Genomic DNA, 14,778 nt, shown 5'->3' with positions numbered 1-14,778 from the left:
AGCCTCAGGTGTCTCACAAATGCAAAAGCAAATTCTAACCAAATTCACTCAAAAAAAAAAAAAAGAAATTAAAAAAATAATCAGTTGTAAATATCTCCTCGAAGAAAATCTTATGCCTACATGTTTTCATTAAAGAATGCTATCAATGCTATTCAAAGGGGAAACAATTCCAATTTTACCCCAACTCTTCCGAAGAGTGACATAATACTGATAACAAAACCAGATAAGCACAATGTGATACAGAAAGTTGGCAAGCCAATCTTCTTCATGAATATAAATGCACAAAATTAAATAGATACATACAGATAAAGCAAGTGAAATCTAGTAAAATTTAAGAAGAAAAATAATACCTCAATATTAAGCTGGCTCTTTTTTTAAATCCAGGAGTGCGAAATCTGTCTAACATTTAAAAAAAAATCAAACAATATAAATTATGCATAAATAAAGAGGGAAAATTATATTATCATCTCACTAAATGAAAATATTTGATACAGTTCAAAGTCCATTTATAATAAAAACTTCGAGTAAACTAGGAACAAAAGAAACATGAAGGATTTTTTTTTTTTTTTTTTTTTTTTTTTTTACTCTAGTAATGCTATATAATAAAAACTGCAGTCTGGTGGCTTACAACAATGATTATAAGTCAGTACGTAGATTATGGATGGCTCTGCTCTAATGGGCTCAGCAATGCTTGGTGGACTTAACCAAGCCTATTTGTTTATATCATATTCACTGATAACCCAATGGTCAAAGAAAGGTCACATGGCCAAGTCTAACATCAAGAGAAAAGGAGGGGCAGCCCCAGTGGTGCAGGGGTTTAGCTGCAGCCCAGGGCGTGATCCTGGAGACTCCGGATCGAGTCCCACGTCGGGCTCCCTGCATGGAGCCCGCTTCTCCCTCTGCCTGTGTCTCTGCCTCTCTCTCTCTCTCTGTGTCTCTATGAATAAATAAAGTCTTTAAAAAAAAAAGAGAGAGAGAAAAGGAAATATACTTCATCAACAATGGGAAGTAATGAGCACGTACATGGCAGCACATGTTAACTATATGATTCTAACACAGGGATGGAGTAAACAATTAGAAACAATGATCCAGTATGTTACAGAGGGAAATTTTCTTAATCTGAGAAAGAATAGCTATAGAAAGTCTAGCCTATGTCACCTATAATGGTGAAAAGCTGGAAGTTTTCCTTTTGGTCTTAGGAATATGATAAAGTTTCCTGCTATCTTCACGTCTCTGCAACTTTGATCTTATTTTGTGACTTAAGAAATTTCAGAAGAATAAAGGAATTTTAAGAAAAACCGTCACTATTTGCAGATAATAGGATTAAGCATATAGAAAATCCAACAGCATGTACATGTCAACCTTAAAGTTAACAGATTTACCAAGATCAGTGTACAAAAAATTCAATGTACAAAAGTTAATTGTTTTTATTTATAAGAAAACATAATTTTTAAAAAGAATTCATTTATGATAGTATAAAAAAATCAAGAACCAAGATGTAAATCTTGTTAAAGGTCTGTAAGACCTCCAGATAAAAAATTATAAAACTGTACTTGGAAATATTAACACTTAAATGAACAAGATACCTACCATGTTCATAATATGGAAGATTCTGAAAAGATGTCAGTTCTCCCCAAATTGATTTGTAGGTGTGATGCAATCCCAGTAAAAATCCTAATGAGCTTATACATGTGTGTTTCCTTTTTCTTTTTTTGGTGTGTGTGTGTTTCCTTTTTCAACTTGATGAGTTACTTTTAAAATTTGGAAATACATATAATATGAAAATGCCAAGAATAAAAATGATACTCCTGAATAAAAAAGAACAATATAGGAGGACCTATTTTACTGGATACTGAAAACATTTTAAAGTTATACCAATAAAGACATTGAGGTATCTGTAGGGAAAATAACAGATAATAGAATAAGATAAAGAGCCCATAAAAAGACTCATGAAATATATGTATGCTCGCTGTATAAGAGAGATGGCACCAAAGATCAGTGAGAAGAGATAAGCTTCATAATAAATGGTTCTAGAACAGGTGTCTGTAAGCAAAATTAGTGAACTTGAACACGTACCTCATGCCATATACAAAGATCAATTCCAACTGGAAAAAAAGAGCTAAATATAAAAAGCAAACCTATAAAACTTTTAGAAGTTATAAGAGAATTATTTTTCAACTTTGGGATACATACAAACTCTTTTTATATAGAATCTTTATTCAGATATAAATGACATACCACAAAACTCTTTCTTCTAAAGTGTACAAGTCAGTGACTTTTAGTATATTCACAGAGTAGTGCAACCATCACCATGATCCAATTTTAAAATACTTTCAAACCTTCACCCAAAAATTCCCTTCACCCATTAGCCATCACCTTACTCTCTCCTCCTCTCAGGTCCTGGAAGCCACTAATTTACATTCTGCTTCTGTGATCTGATTCCTCTGGACATCTCATTTAGAAGGATTCCTAAAATATTTGGTCTTTTGTGACTGTCTTCTGTAACACAGCAAATGTTTTCAAGGTTCATCCACACTATAAAAATCATGTGTCAGTAATTCATTCTTTGTTATAACTGAATAATAGTTCACTGTATGGATATACAACTTTTGTTTATTCGTTCATTAGTGGATGGAGATTTGGGTTGTTTCTACATTGGCTGCTACGAATAATACTTAAATGAACATTCATACAGAACTTTTTGTATGTAAATGTTTTCATTTTTCTTATGTCTTCATTACCTATAAGTAGAATGGTTGTGTTATTTGATATCATTATGTTTAACACTGGGAAGAACTGCCAAACTATTTTCCATAGTGGCTATACCACTTTACAATCCCACCAGCAATATATGAGAGTTTCAGTTTTTCCATAAATCTGTCAACACTTGTTATCGTCCATCTTTTTTTTAGCCATCTTAGGGATTGTGAAGTGGTATATCATCGTGGTATTTGTTTGAAGTAGGCTCCATGCCCAGTGTGGGGCTCAGTCTAGAGCTTGAATTCACAACCCTGGGATCAGGACCCGAGTTGAGATCAAGAGTTGAATGCTTGGTTACTTATGTATCTTCTATGGACAAATGTCATATTTAAATCCTTTGCTCATATTTTTAATGTTTTTCTTTTTTTACTGTTGACTTGTAAGGGCCTTTATGTATTCTGGATACAAGTTTCTTACCAAATATATAATTTGCAAATGTTTTCTCACATTCTGTGGGACTGTCTTTCCATTTTCACGATGGTGTCCTTTGAAACAGAAGTTTTTTTAAATTTTGATGAAATATAATATCCATTTTTTACTTTGTCACATGTGCTGTTGGTGTTATATTTAAGAAACCATTGTATAACCAACATGAGGTCACAAGGATTAACCCTCACATTTTCTTCTGAGAGTTTTATAGTTCTGGCACTTACACTTAGAACTGTGCTCTACTTTGAGCTCATTTTTATGTATAGTGTGAGGCAGAAGTTCAAATTCATCCTTTTGAATGTCAATATCCAGTTTTCCACCACCACTTGTTGAAAAGACTGTCCTTTTCCTTTAATTGTTCTTGGCATCCCTGCTGAAAATCAACTGATAATAAATGTAAAGATTTATTTCTGTACTCTCAATTCTATTCCAGTGATCTGTATGTCTATTCTTATGGTACTGTATTGACTACTACAACTTTGTAATAAGTTTTGAAAATATGAAGTGTCAGACCTCTAACCATGTTTTGTTTCAAGACTGCTTGGCTCTTCTGAGTTCCTTGCAATTACACACCAATTTTAAGACAAGCTTGTCAGTTATTGCTAAATATGCGACTTAGATTTTGATAGGGATTGTACTGAATATGTAGTTAATTTTAAAAAGTATTGCCATCCTAACTATATTAAGTCTTTTGATCCATGCACATGTAATGTCTTTCCATTATGTAGGTCTTAATTTCTTTTAATATAGTTTTCAAGTAATACGTTGTACTTTTCTTTTGTTAAACCTAGTTCTAAGATTGATTGATCGATTGATTGATTGATTTTGGTCCTGTAGTGAGTAGACTTGTTTTCGTAATTTCATGTTCTTTGGTAGTGGTAGGGAAAAAAAAATCATTGCACTTCTTTTTCTTGCCTAATTTCCCTGACAAGAACCTCCACTACAATGTTGAGTAGAAGTGGCAAAAACAGACATTCTTGTCATGTTCCTGGTCTTAGGGAGAAAGCATTCAGTTTTTCACCATTCAAGATGATGTTAGCCATGCAGATGCCCTGCATTCCTAGTTGGTTGAAGAACTACAGAAAATTCTTAACATAGACACACATTTTAGTAGAGTAATCAGTTTGACCATATTAAAATTAAAACTTCTGTTCACTGAAAGATATCATACAGAAATAAAAATATAGAATTTGAAATATTTGACACATGTATTAACCAAAACATAGCTATTTTCCAGAATATATAAGGAATTTCTATAACTCAATTAGAAAAGCATAGACAATTCAGCAGAAAAATAAACAAATGACCAGGCATTTCTCAAAAGAAGAAACCCAAATTGCCATTAACCAATGAAAATATGCTGAACATCAGAAAAATAAAAAAGTCATGAGAAGATACCACTACTTACCCAGCAGATTAGGAAAAGAATAAAAGTGTGACAGTGCTTAACATAGGCAAAGAAAGAAGCATCAGGAGCTATTTTATCAACAGCAGTGTAAACTGTTTTGGTAACTTTAGAAAACTGTTTGTCATTATCTGGTAAAACTGAAGTATGTAAACACTATGATGCAGTAATTCCACACTTAAACCTTAAAGATGTTTGCTTATGAATAGGAAGATTCACATTTAAAAATGCTCATGGCAATATTGCTCATAATTACCAACTCTTTGGAAGAACCTACATGTCCACCCTTAGTAGAATAGATATATAAAATGTTTTATGTTCTTACAATGGGATACATTAAAAAGACATGAATTAAAAATAAATAAATAAATAAAATAAAAGGACATGAATTAATTATAGATATGTAGATAAACTTACAAATGTGTGTGTAGGTAAAGCAAGTCATAAAGGAGTAATTAATTTTTCTATTTCTGAACAGTTCAAGAGGAGGCAGTAATGATCTAATTTTTAAGAATGCATATATAGGTGGCAAAAAAAAAAATGTAAAGAAAGAAAAAAGTACTAGGAAAGTGAGGGCCATAGTTACCTTAAGATCCCATAAGTTATTTTATTGGTGACATAGTGAAGATAGAGAGGTACAGGATGCAAGTGAAATCTGTGGTTCCAGTAATGCTCTGTTTCATGACTTGATGGAGTTGTATGTGTATCTGCTTTACAGACAAATGTTTCTATGCACCTACAACCTTACACAATCTTCTGTGTATCACATTTTATAATAAAAAGGTTTAAGCCAATGAACACACTGTTTCACCCCAATTAACTTACCTACCTTTGACTTAGCAAAGGCCTCTTATCAGAGAGAGATGTTTACAAATGGGAATCTGACACTGAAATTTCACAGGGAAAACAGGTCTAACCTAAGTCCACTGTTTGAGATGGAGGATGAGAGGCCTCGGTCAGTTTACACAAATATCGTCCTTAACACATCCCATCACCCCAGACCAGTAACATCTTCATAAAATCCTACAACTTCAGGGCATGAATAGTTTGGAAGGCAATATTAAAGACTGCTGAGGCAGGAAAAAACCTCAGATTTCATTTAACTTCAGCTCTTCATTTTATAGAGGGCTTTATGACATACCCAAGTTCATCCAGCCAATAAACGGTAGAGTTGACTTAAAAGCCAGTTTGGTTTTTAGTGGAGTATTTTTACAGCTTAGTTTTTCAGTGAAGTAGTATTGAAAATCACTCATCTGCAGTTTCTACTGTCTTTCAGAATTTTTCTTAGGCCAGCTAGTTCTATTAGCAATAAACCAATTTTATGCATATATATATGCATATGTATATATATGTGTGTATTAATAAGTTACATATATACTATATATCACATATACATAAAAATATATATTATAATGCATATTTATGTATATATATATCCAAAAAAAATAAGGCCACTGTATAAAATTAAAATCAGTTGACTACTTTAACCTCAATGAGTAAAGCAAGCAAGAGGAAGCATTTATTATAGGGTGTGTGAAAATCAGCTGTTTCTTCATTACTGAAGAAACTGAGACAAAATTGGTTGAACAGAGCAACATGAAAGATTTAAAACATCTATCAGAAGAATTTCCTCATATCATGAGCATTAAATGTAAAAGAAAAATGTATCACCTCCTTAAGGGAAAGATTCTAAAATTCTTTTCTCTGATGGTTTGTAAAACAGAATAGATTACTTTGGGACTTTCATAGTAACTAGAAGGACCAAACACTTTCTTTGGTGGCATGTTATGCAGAACAATCTAAGAAGCAGGTTGCCACGGGGGTGTGGCCCCACGGCCAGCCTTGCCCTGTTTCCTGTTTTGTGTGGCAACAAGGAGGTTCACTGTCCACACCTGCCTTCAAGAAGGAACATGCCAGTCAGCTATCAACAGCACCAAGGTCATGCTCTTCCCTGGCAGTATCTAGCCAAATCTCAGCACAACAGAGATACCGAGGCAGCATTTCTTGACCATGTGGGATGCCTCTGTGGGTAACCTATGTGCCACATTGGCCTGGCCAAGACTCTCCAGAGCCACACTGCAGTCTGAAGCCCTTCCTCCCTAAATCTCCCTCCCTCTCTTCTATCTTTCATCATGATCTAAAGGTTTTCACTGCTTACTCTTGCTGCTTCTTCATTCCATCTTTCATTAGCCTTGCCCCTATCACATCTCTGGGACTTTGAATTTCATGTGGGTATCCCCAAAGACCCAAATGACCAAGAAGGGCAGAGAGACTCTGATCACAGCACTCTGTGTTCTTTCCTTTCCTAAGGACATCACAGCACACTGTTACAGAAAAGAAGAATGTTACTGTACTTCATCATAGCACATGCAGTTTAGATAGAAAGGGAAAAGGGACAGTATCTTAAAAGTACTAGTCTAAGAAAACTTAGCACGCCCACAAAATGGTTCTTTCATAGAAAAATTCTGCAAGAGCTCTGTTCCCTCTACCTCATTTATAACTTCTCCCTTCTTTATGAGATTTAGAGAAAAGGGGGGAATAAGAAGGGCAGGGGACTGGAAATGTGTCTTTTACTCTTTATCAGAGGTTGGGAGAAAGAAGCAATAGGTAGGGTGAGAGGTCTCCCAGAGAGGGCTGCTGAAGATCTTATCAGCTTTTCCTCCTCCTGACTTTCTGGCCCTGGCAAGCCCAGGGCATCCAGGCACTGCTTGTCTAATTCCATCAGTATATTTTATCTTCCTGAGATACCCTTTTTTCCTAGAGAAAAGTCAGAGAGATCCCATTGCTGGGGTAATCAAGACTCACTGATGCTCACTCTTCTGAGAGATGGGACTATACTCTTTTTCATCTTAAATGTTGTCCTGGAGAGTGGTTACCTGGGAGCTGAACTCACTTTGTGCAGAGCTTCCTCTTAAGCATGTTTCTGGCTCCCAGTCTTTCAGTGTGTTTTGTCTGTTTTCATTGCCTCCTCGCTATCCCTGTCCCATGTGCTTGTCCCTCTGGTCTGTTTTGGTAGCTTTAATAGGGGTCACACCCCACTGCGTGGGATGGTGGTGACAGTTTGATTTAAAATTTGATAAATGGCTGTGTGCTTACCTTGATAGTCATTAGATTTGGATAAGCACTGGTAGATCATCTCAACTGACAAGGTTCAAGTCATCTTCCACCTCTTCCAACTCTGGCTCCATTGAACTTATGCTATCTTACACATGGACAGGTGATTTCTTGCCCTACTCATTTGCCTCTCACTACTTTCTGACTTTTAATTTTCACTTCTATGCATTAAAGAACCCCTGAGAGTTAAGGTTTATGACCGTAGGAGCTGTGAGTTTGATTTTGAATGTCCATGGCCTAACTCACCCAAAGCTACTCTTACATCTACCTGTGGACATCTTGAAGTCAGAAGTAGCCTCAACTGTGGCTTTTTCTCTGGCATCTCTGGAATTGATAAAAAAGGAGCCATTGAAAAAAACAATGCAACAGTTATATCTCATTTTGCCTGGGAAATACAGGATTCTTCAATGCTCTGAATTTAGGAACTCCCTAGACCTCTTTCCTCCAACACACCACACGTGTACAAACATACACATGCATACATGCACACACTATCTTAGGACCCCTTCTCTATTCCCAAAGTTCTCCACACCTGTGCGACTCTTATATCTTCTCTCTCTACCTAGGTGAACTCTAACCACTTTTAGAGTGATTATTAAAGTCTTTTGTCTCATGCATTTTTGTACCACAGGCACCTATCTCAACAGCAAAATCATGGTAAGGGCAATTCTAGGAGAAAGGAAGAGAGGAAGGAACTAAATGGATCTAGGGCATATTTAAGCTTAAAATCTAACTAAACAAGTAAACACGCACAAGGAATCTGATGTTTCTAAACCTTAGTTTTCTCATCTGTTAAAGGGGAATATAACAATGTCTTTAGAATATTTATTTTCTACTATATATACTTCTAGATAAAATCTAAAATTAGAATTGTTCTTAAATCAGAAAACAATTTGTTTTCAGTCCAAACAGGCTAACCTTTCTACATTTTTCAAAGTAAATATTATATATCAATTTGTGTTAAAAGCAATCATAGTTCTATTTTAAAGGCTCCTGCTGTGAGATTCATGTTCTACAATGAAATTTCATTTACTTCTCACCCTTACACCTTCAGCGCTCTTTTTTCAGCTGAAGATTTTTATTTATATAATAAATGCGTGCATTTATGCTCACCATGACAGTCTGAGTCTTTTCATCTATTCGTTTGGGTTGACTTGAAATACATCTAGATAATTTGTGGATGAAGTAATTGCACTGACACTATAAAGTAAAATCTCCCCGAAAGAGACTGTTCAGACTTGTGCATGTGACCTATTTGCTGAATTCTCCTGGAAGGCTTTATGCCAGGAAGAACAATTTTTTCTCCCTACAGATGAAATCAAATATATATTGCCAACACACAGACACACTGAGCCACCATCCAGGAGGTTGACTCACTTGAATTTATAGTTATGATAAAGTCATTTGGAAAAACAAACTCAAGCTGTTAACCAGTGAGGACTAATCCCAGATTCAAAATCCAGTCCGTGAATGGGGCCACACAACCGTGGCCGTGAACATTTGGTCACGTGAATATCTCCCTGAAGGCTCTGGATGACAAGCCTGATGGAGAGGAAGGGGGACTACTGGGCTGAAAACACTGCTCACCAAATGTGCTGACTAAAGAGAACAAGCAATTCCGTCTGGGACCCAGAGACTCTGGCAGCTTCTTGGGGTAGCTTCTGTCTTTGGTGGCAAAACAAAGTTTGGGCTTTTTTTTTTTTTCATTGTTTTTTTGCAGGGAGATGAGTACAATCATTTTTTAACATTGGCTCCTTTGTGTTACAGACAGTCTGTTAGCACACATTTTCAGATTTACTTTAGAAAAGAAATGAAATCGAAGTGTGGATGCATGTTAATTACCCAAAAACATGGTGCACCAGATGGCCACCAAGGTCTGCTTCAGTCTAGTAGGTAAATAATGCTTCCCAATCCCTTTGTCCCTCTGAAAACTAAATTTTGAATTATTTTCCTTCCTATTACTATTAATGCAAGAAGTAACCAAGGGCAAAAGAAAGCCACATTTATGAGTGGACTATAGAGGGTGAGGGCACAAATTTTTTTCCCTTTTGCTAAATTATGCAGAATTATTGGATCCAGAGAAAGTCAAGAAAAATGCTTATAATACCTCAAAGCATAGAATCGGGCCTTCAGTCAAAGCACAAACACTAGAGAAAACGAGCTTGTTTTTCAAAGCATGCATAATGTTTCAGACTTTGTCTACCTTATTAATATAGGTGTAATGATTCTGATGTAAAGATCCCCCTCACTAAGCTAATGAACCCTCTTGCATTACCTATGGGAGATTTTTAAATTAATTAGGTCAGTATCTACAGTCACAGTCCATTCTAAGCAAAACAAAACTCACACTTGTAAAATGCCTTTCTGCTGAGTTGGGTATACACAATAAGTTCTGCAATGGCATTTCAAATACTACATTTCATCTTTGTGCTCCATGATTGAAAGCATTAACTTCCATTATATGTCTGTAACTTAAGGGGCAGGGCAGTACATTTGAGATACTGGACTTTGGTCCCTCCTTCTCTTGTGGTCTCCTTCCGTCTTTTCTCACCATGTAGGTACCTGGCTATGCATACAGAGCTACAAATGATGAATGTGACAAGCGTGGGAACAGAAATAATCTGCAATAGAACTTAGTATAGACCAAATAGCTGGCAGAAGCTTGGGCAGAAGTTATGTTCTGACTCTAGGGAAAGAGTCCCACATCTTGGCATGCATGCAATTAGGGGAGACATTAAGACGAGACCATATACCCATGACCTCCCGGTGGGACTAGTGATGATGGATGATAAGGGCCAAGTTATAGCACATACATTACAGCCACTTCCTGCAAAATCAAGAAGAAATGCCCCCTCCAGAATAAGCTTTGGCATCATGTATGATTCCTACACTTATATAAAAACTTCAGGAAAAGGGGTGGGGAGAGGGGGAAGGCAGATCTTCAAGTTGATGGAGGTTATTTCTACCCTTCCTGGCAGAATAAGATCTCAAAAATAAAAATCAGATTGAGCTTGAAAAAAATAAATAATTCATTTTGCATAAGTGAGTTTGCTGACTGAGAGTCATGCCTGTAACTTTTATAAAGACAATCTTGAAGTTTGGAAGACAATGATTAAGGAAAACATAAAGACATTTTCCAAATGAACTTGGGACAGATGAAGATGAGCAGATCCACAATTCTACTGAAGGAATTCTCATGTTTAAGGATGTGAGGGTGGCAGGACTATTATCTCCAATTCAGATTTTAAAAAGTAGTGTTGAGAGAAGTAAACGACCTGCTTCAGATTCAGAACGGGGCCAGTAGGAAGTTAAGGTGCCAAACAGTCCAACAACCTTGGTGCTCTCACTCGGTGCAGAACTGATACAAAGGAGGAGGGGTGATAAAACCACCCTACTCTTATTTCCTCACCCCCCTTGGCACAGAATCCAAGCACGATTAAGAGTTACGACCCTTGCTTTCTCCAGAATGCCATCTGAAACTATAAATTCATCATGACCCATTTACTTCTTTCATTTCCCGCTCTCTCCATGGTGTGATTATGGCTAACTACTTTATTTCCCAATAAAACTAGCATTTTTCAGGGCCTTAATGGAAAATGCTATGTATGCAATGAAAAGCAGGGCATATAATTAAACCCATCTCTCCCTTTGGAAAGTTTCCACTTATCTGAAATGAAGTAGTTTTCATACATACATAGTATAAAAAAGACTAATCTCCCTTTTTTAAAAAATATTTTATTTATTTATTTTAGAGTGTGCATGAGTGGGGAGACAGGCAGAGGGTGAGAGAATCTCAAGCAGACTCTTCAATGAACGCAAAGCTGGATGCAGAGCTTAATCTACAACCCTGAAATTATGACCTGAGCTGAAATCAAGCATCAGACACTAGACCAACTAAGCCACCGAGGCTCCGCAAGACTCATCTCTTTTTTATGAGGTCAGACAATCATCACTTTCTCCAAATATAAAATAAAAAGTGTCAGTTTTTATAAAAAATAAAATTGGGATGAGGGATAGGTGTCTACAGAATCATAATTTAAGAAAATGAAATCATTCTTCTTGAAAAGTTAAAGGTTATATGGCTGGTCAGAACTCTGATTGAACAGAATGAAATTTCCTTTCTTTGTACTTTGTTTTCCTCTTTGACATCAGTGTTATTTTTTCATTTTATATAAATTGCCTAAGTTTTAAGTAGTACCTCCCTGAAGACGGAGAATCTCATAAGAAATAATGGATTCAAATCTTCTAAGTGACCAGCTGACTGGCTTTGCTTCCAGGAAAGAAGCCAAGATTTGATTTAAAATAAAGAATCAGATAGTTTACCAACAAAGATAATTGCCTGATTATCCAAAGAGCCTGTTCAAGCACACTCTGAGGTTCTCCACACCTACAGCTTGCAACATGCCGTATTACTTGTGTACTCTTCCAAATGTAAGCACACCTTGCCCACATGGTCAGTTTTCCACTGCTTTATGGTCTATCCCATTCTAAGGTTCCTTCACTGACTCATTCACCTCTACTTGATCTTTAGCCACTGAATTTCTCAGAGTTCAATCCTTGACCCCCTTTACTCAACATTCTCTCTTCAGATGATTTCCAGAACTCCCATGGCTTTCATTACTGTCAGCACAGCCAGGACTACTAAAGGTATACCTCTAAACCAGACTTCTCTCTGACCTCTAGGTCCCTATGGCTATAGACATCTAACACTCATAGACTGTTCACCAAATGTTATGCCAAGTACTGACGTGCATATTTTTAGTCTTTTATACATTGTTGTATTTTACTATTTGCTTTGTTTCTAAGTGTACATATAACATATATATTCTTATAAAACTTTCTTTCCTTTGCCACCTCATCTCACAGCCATATCCCTAAGTATCTACTGTTATTGTGATGCATATTCTCACTTAATCTTCACAACAACTTGGTGGAGGGTAGTGTCACTGTTATCTCCATTTTACAGATGAAGAAAGTGATGCATAAGAAGATTTAAAAATGTGCCCAAGGTCTCTTGGACAGTAAGTGACAGAAGAGAGATTACAAATTCAGGTTTGTGTCATTCAGCACCTCCACTTTTTCATTTTTATTTTGCTGTTTCACCTGGGTGTCCCTCAGAGGGCATCCCACCTTTAACTGTTTAAACCTGAACTCATGGTTTTCCTGCCTCATATCCAGTCACCAACCCCGGTCCTTCTCTTGGGTCTTAATGTCAGCGAATGACACAACCAAATACCCACGTGTTCACTGAGATAACTTGGGGTTATATCCTTATCATCCTTTCCTCCTTCTTAATTCACATCTAATTGGTCACCAAACCTTGCTGATGTGGTTTTTAATTTCTCTCAGATCTGCGAGATTCTCTCCATCATCACGTCTGCTTCCAGACTTAACCACCTTCCAAATCAACCTGCATGCAATTGTCAAATGGACCTTTGAAGGACGCTCACATTGGAGCATGTCCCTCATTTCTTTAAAGTCTTCTGTTTTCCCATTGCTCTTAGAATCAAGTGAAATATTAGTATGGCTTCCAAGGCTCTCTTCAGTCCAACCCCTGCCCACATTCCTGCCTCCTGTTCTAGGTCTTTATACTCCAGGCACACTGGTCTTCTCGTAGTTCCTCTAACAAGTCACTCCCCTTTAAACCACAGAGCCTTCACACATGCTCTTCCCTCTACTGAGAGTTCTTTCCCCCTCCTCCTTAACCCACAGTACTCTGTTCAGTATGGAAGCCTCGAGTTGCCCAGGAGAGCTTTGCTGCCCCCTTATCTGTTTCTCATTCCACTCTTCTATGTTCTCATACCACTTGTTACTTTGCATCTATTACTTCCATCACTAATCAATCCACTAGTTTATACTTGTTTTCCCTACTAGACAATGAGCTCCAGGAGGGTGAGAACAGTGTCTCTCTCACTCAATCCTGTGCTTGGAACACAGAAGACTCATAGCAACTCATGAAATGAAACTTGGTACAACCCTCAGAGAGTAGCCTACTTAATTGGCTCTCAAGTCTCTGTTCCTGGAAAACTGGGTTGGTGGCACAAGCTTAGACTCACATTACCTCTTTCAGGCAAGTTGGATTCAATGCCAGCAGGGTGACTTCTGTTAAGAGTATTCAGAGACAGTTTAAATAGTTCAAGGAGTTAAGAATGTTCTCCAGTGGAAATCCCTAGGGAGCAGTACTAGGGCACTTTAAATCTTGGCCTTCTCTCCTCTCTCTCCTCTCAACCCAAGAGTCATCAGAGGATGTCTAAACATTACAAAGCAAGATTACTGGAAAATCTTTTGCAAACTCTCTTCTCTGTATATTTCCAAACAGTACTACTTTAATTGATTCAAGTTTGTGGGACTGGATTCTAATTTCAAGACAACTCCCCAAACAATTCACCACAGAACAGAACATTAGAATTATGGTAGGTATAATTAAAATGCCATTGCATTCTAATATTGTCTCTTTCTCCATTGCTCCCACCCACAATTGGTTTTTCATACCAACAAAGAAACAGCTGTATGATCAGCAGGCTTCCATCTGTGAGCTTCCATCTGTGGTCTCTTTCGCACTTGCACCAAGCAGATCTGGAAAAGCAAAACACATTCTATTCTTGATTTTACTCTTTTCCATTATTTCACATGTGTAAAAAAAAAAAAAATAGCTGAAGGATCCTTTGGGGATTTCCTTAACATTGGCACTTCCAAAAAGTTCAATGTTAATTAATGACATTCTTTTGGTCTTTCTAATTAATGTTATTGTCAAGAGAAGAGAAGTAGTTAAGGAGGGATGAAGGACAGAAGGACAAGCCTTATCCCATTACCCTGTGATGAACTGCCAATGTTCACGGAAATGGCATTATTATGATTATGCCTCATTCAACATAGAAAATCTGAAAAAATAAAAGTGATAAGGCACCTAGTACTTCAGAGCAGTTGTCAACTCCTTTATTCCCAATCCTTCCTTCATTCTCCATCATCAGACAATCACCAAATATTCATCAAGCAGGTTCACTTGTCACTTGTCATCTCAGCAGACTTTAAAGCCTACAGGACAGGAAATCTTCATGTTCTCTGATCAC

The 14,778-nt window shown here is 36.9% G+C and overlaps 1 long non-coding RNA gene across 4 annotated transcripts in view; it reads right to left on the bottom strand.

Annotated features, from left to right (window-relative positions):
• LOC111092486 overlaps window positions 1–14,778 on the bottom strand; it is a 491,589-nt gene that overhangs the window by 218,418 nt on the left and 258,393 nt on the right. For 3 of the 4 annotated variants that reach the window (XR_005355615.1, XR_005355616.1, XR_005355618.1), the window contains exon 11: window positions 14,201–14,284. This is a non-coding gene — a long non-coding RNA (uncharacterized LOC111092486). Of the gene's footprint in view, window positions 1–14,200; window positions 14,285–14,615; window positions 14,744–14,778 lie in introns of all 4 variants that reach the window. The other variant, XR_005355617.1, reaches the window with a different exon arrangement.

The sequence above is a fragment of the Canis lupus genome, chromosome 2 (assembly GCF_011100685.1).
Source record: "Canis lupus familiaris isolate Mischka breed German Shepherd chromosome 2, alternate assembly UU_Cfam_GSD_1.0, whole genome shotgun sequence".
NCBI lineage: Eukaryota > Metazoa > Chordata > Mammalia > Carnivora > Canidae > Canis > Canis lupus.
The sequence above is the reverse complement of the archived record's forward strand: the minus strand, read 5'-3'. Positions and strand labels throughout refer to the sequence as shown.